Source organism: Lygodium microphyllum, chromosome 7, assembly GCF_053477565.2.
Source record: "Lygodium microphyllum isolate KBCC chromosome 7, Lygodium_microphyllum_v1.1.10, whole genome shotgun sequence".
Lineage (NCBI taxonomy): Eukaryota > Viridiplantae > Streptophyta > Polypodiopsida > Schizaeales > Lygodiaceae > Lygodium > Lygodium microphyllum.
In genome coordinates, this window is record NC_141141.1 from 103605881 (window position 1) to 103611190 (window position 5310).

Genomic DNA, 5310 nt, shown 5'->3' on the forward strand with positions numbered 1-5310 from the left:
ACCAAGTCCCATGTATGATTCTTATGCAATGACTCAATTTTAGACTGCATAGCCCTCTCCCAGGAGTGATAGTCACCCATGCACATAGCCTTATCCTAGGTGAGAGGCTCTCTTGCATCTGTAACCAAGACATAATCCATGGAGGACATATAATGGTCAAGAGGTCATCTATCTCAAGTAGAACGCCTCAAGGCAAGTTGTGTTGCTTGTCCAACATCCTGTCTAACATCCTGGCCATGAGCATCGGTTGTTGGTACATGCTATCTAGCTAGTTGTGTGAAAGTAGGGGGCATCCTCAAAGATAACCTTGTGTATCTCAACCACTTTCTTAGGCTACCTATGCATCTTGTCTTCATGAAAGACTGCATCATGGCTACAGATGACTTTCTGCCTGCGAATCCCAAAGATGGTAACCCATCTCACCTGCATCTCCATAGCCAAGGAAAATGCATTTCACACTTTTTGAATCCAGCTTATTCTGTTGATCGTTGGGCATATGGCAAAAGACCTCATATCCAAAGACACGCAAATGAGCATATGAGGGAGGCTTTCCTGTCCATACCTCCTCTGCAACTTGGAAGTCAATACCCCTGGAAGGTGAACTATTAATGAGATACACGACAGTAGAGATTGCCTCACCCCAAAAATGCTGTGGTAATCCTTCTCGGCTAAGCATACTCCAAACCCTCTCCTGAACATACATCTAAACGCGCAAGAGCCAAAGGCTCATCCATGCATGGAATATAAGACTTTTTATGTAAATTCCTAGTCTACTTGACATGTAAACGGTGATCACATGACTTAAAATGCAAGTAGTCAAAAGGTGAAAGATACTACAAAGCAGTAAGCATTTTCATTCCCTTAAGTGACATATGCCCAAGACGAGCATGCCAAAGAGATACATGTGGGATAGAACCACTGACAAAACATGGTCAATAGTACCAGATACAACCAAGGGATAGAGGCTACTAGACTTGGCACCTCTTGGTTGCAAGAACAAACCTGCCACCATTTATCTTCCATGTAGAATCACCAAAGCTTATATGATAACATGCATCATCAAGCTACCCAATAGACATAAGACATTTAGTCAGTGCAAGTACACGACATACATTATGCAGAACAAAAGTGCTACCAGAGGAAAATTGTAGAATGACATCACTAATGCCAACAATAGCAAGAAACCGATCATCACCTAAGTGCACAGAACTAGATACACTATGATAGATATGAATCCACTCATAGTAGGGGTCACATGAAAAGTGTCAAGATTGTGGGAGAGAAGGAAGGAGTCTCACTTGTAGCTTTCTTGCTTGCACAATGGGGGAATACACACAAAGGTGGAGGCTGAAAACTGTTTTCCTCTTCTTAGTTGTGTAAGCCAAAAAGAAGTCTAATACAAAGAAATAGAAGAACCCTACATATGGGTCTCAAACCAACCTCAACTAACTAAGGTGGCATACTAACTGAGCCACGAACTAGAGTAGATAAGGATAGCTATCATGTAGCTATTATTCATGGGCGGTGTACCAACCGCGTCTGCAACTGACAAGTCGGGTGACATAAATACACAACGGTCACCCTGGCGTATCACTAGTGAAGCTCGATATCTCAACACTTCCCCTCGAGCTCAATCCCAATTCCTGCACACCAAGCAGGTCTCTGAACTTGCGCAGCTTCTCTGCGCCCAATGCCTTCGTAAATATGTCAGCTACCTGATCCTCTGTGCTGACATAAACTAGATCAATAAGACCTAGTAAAACCCTCTCCCGCACATAGTGATAATGCACCTCAATGTGCTTTGTTCTAGCATGATAGACTGGGTTATTTGCCAAGTGTATACTACTCATGTTGTCACAATAAATGACAACTGGCCCATCTGTAGACTGATGCATATCATAAAGTAGCTTATGCAACCAAGCTACCTCACATGCAGCCATTGCTGCACCCCTGTACTCAGCCTCTGTGCTCGACAAGGCAACTGTAGGCTGTTTCTTGCTGCTCCAAGTGACTGCAGCACTCCCAAAAGAGAACACATGCCCACTGGTAGATCATCTATCAGAAATACTACCAGCCCAATCAGCATCAGTGTATCCATGCAGTTGTATCTGAACCCCAGTCTCATAAAATAGTCCATACTGCAATGTGGACTTCACATACCTGAGTATGCGTCTAGCCGCATCCAAATGCGATTTCCTTGGAGCCTGCATAAACTGACTTACCAATCCAACAGCATAGCTCAAATCTGGCATGGTAATAGTCATATAAATCAAGCTTCCTACTATGCATCTGTACATAGTAGGGTATTCTAGAAGCTCACCTGCATCTACGCTTAGCTTCACATTCTGCTCCAAAGGAACTGAAATAGGCTTACAGCCTGTCATCCCATATTTGGACAGCATGTCCAATCCATACTGCCTCTGCAAGAGCTGTATCCCACTTGGTGATCTAATCACCTCAATGCCCAAGCAATAACGCAGCTCTCCCAAATCCTTCATCTCAAACTTCTGCTTCAATAGCATTTTCACATGAAGGATATCTTCATCACTGTCACCTGTCATAATCAAATCATCAACATAAATGACAAGTAGCATAATACATTTCTCTGTTTTTCTCACATAAAGTGAGAAATCTGCCTTGGAAATCTGAAAGCCAATAGTGACAAGATACTGTCCTATCTTGTCAAACCATGCTCTAGGTGCTTGCTTCAAGCCATACAAAGCTTTCTTCAACCTACAAACAAACTCAGGATGAACAGCATGCACATAACCTGGTGGCTGCTCCATATAGACCTCTTCTTGCAAATCACCATGCAAGAAGGCATTCTTTACATCCATCTGATGTAAAGACCATCCCTTTGATGCAGCCATAGCAATGACTGCTCTTACGGTTGCCATCCTTGCAATCGGACTAAATGTTTCTTCATAGTCAATGCCATATGTTTGTGCATACCCCTTGACTACTAATCTTGCCTTGTATCTGTTCACAGAATCATCTGCATTGTGCTTCACCTTATAAATCCACTTACAGCCAATTGCATTCTTACCTTTAGGCAAAGGTACCAATTCCCATGTAGCATTTGCTTCCAAGGCATCCATTTCTTCATCCATGGCTTTCTCCCATTTTTCTTTTTCCATGGCTTACTCAAAAGAAGTGGGTTCTGGTTCCTGTATCACCTTGACCATATATGCATAGTGAATGGTTGTAAATCCATCATATTTTAGCCTATCCACAGGATACCTAACTCTGGTAGACCTACGCAGAGTGGATTCACTCCCAGGTGCTCTCAAAACATCCATGGTCTTCCTTACTCCAGGTGTAACAATAGAAGGAATACCCAACTCATCATCAATGCTCTGTTCTGAGCCACTGGATTCACCATCCACATAAGAGTGACCTGCATTCACATCAAACATGGGCTGATCAACCTTCTCTTTTCCTTTTCGTGATACCTGCATACCACTATCTGCATTACTTTGAGAAGATTCTCCTGATCTCAATCTGCCTGTCCATGGCGAAGAATGTGAACCACTGCTAGAGGACGCTCCAGGTCCACTAATATTTTGTGACTGCTGCTGTGAATTCTGTGCAGCATTACCATTTTGTGCATCTACATCATCAATCACATTTACTGGTTTATACCAGCTCCTCATCTCATCAAAAACAACATCTCTCCTCACTGTAAACTTACGAGTAGAAGGGTTATAGCATCTATACCCTTTTTACTGCAGAGAGTAACCAATAAAGATGCAGTTCTCAGCTTTTGGGTCCAACTTGGATCTCAACTCATCTAGCACATGTACATAGGCAATGCAACCAAAAATTTTCAAATGAGAAATATCTGGTTTCCTACCAGTATACCTCTCCTCTGGAGTCATTCCATGTATTGCTGCAGTGGGAGTCCTGTTCATTATGTAGACTGCTGTAGCAACTGCTTCAGCCCAATAAAAATCTGGCAGGTCTTTTTCATTGAGCATGGCACGAGACACCTCTCCAATATGTCTGTTTTTTCTTTCTACAATTCCATTTTAATGTGGGGTATGACCGCATGAATATTGCTGCTTTATGCCATGCTCCTGCAAGAACCTTGCAAACTCATTTGAGAGGTACTCTCCCCCTCCATCTGACCTTAGGCATTTTATTTGCAGGCCTGTTTCTTTTTCAACCATAGCTTTAAGAGTTTTGAAATACCCAAAAACTTCATTTTTCTTTTTCATAAAATACACCCAAACTTTTCTGCTATAGTCATCAATAAAAGTAACAAAATAATGACAGCCTCCAAGAGATGCAGCTTTAGTAGTCCACACATCAGAGTGGATTAATTCCAATGGCTTCTTACTCTCTTGAACATGTCTAGGAAATGGTTTCCTTGCCTGTTTTCCAAACTGACAGGCTTCACATACCTTATGCATTTCTGCAACCTTGAATCTAGGCAATCCTGCAACAATATTTTGGGCCTGCATTGATTTAAGTCGCTGTACATTAACATGATCAATGCGTTTATGCCAGATATCAATATCTGCAACTACATCGGTCCCATGTGCAAACATTGCTGCACTCAATTCAGACATGTCCGCATCCAACGTAAACATTCTGCCCTTCTTCTTTCCTTTTGCTATCAAGCGACCTTTATTTTTCATATCCTCAACAAAGCATCCATGAGGATTAAATGTGACCTGCAAGCCCTGTTCAACCATTTGACCAACAGAAACCAGATTCTTGGTGATATTCGGGACATGAAATACATCGGACAGGTATTTCTTTTTCCCATCCTGCATAGACAAATGAATTTTTCCAATCTGCACAATCGGATGTGCAGTATCATCACCAGTCTCCACAAATCCTGGTTTTTCCATTTTCCTTGCATCCTCCATCCATTCTGCATGACCTGTCATGTGGTTTGATGCACCTGAGTCAACATACCACACATCGTTGCTTTCTTCTGCACTTGTCACAGAATTATTCATGTGCTGCACCATAAAAAAATGCTCATTTCTGTCATCACCCTGTCTACTAGAAGATGCATAATTTCCTTGTTGCAGTTTTCCATTCATGATGTCATTCTGCTTTTTATAGCAGTCTTTAGCCATATGACCCATTTTACCACAATAGTAGCATTCAACATTACTGTTTGCATTTTGGCCTCTTTTCCATCCACCACGACCTCTTTGGCTCCCCCTGCCTCTAGAGTTACCACGTCCTCCTCCATAGGACTGGTTTTCTTGAGTTTGCTGCATATTCTGATTTCTACCACGGCCTCCAAATCGGCCTCCTCTACCTCTGCCTCTACCTCTTCCAGCATTTGAGTAG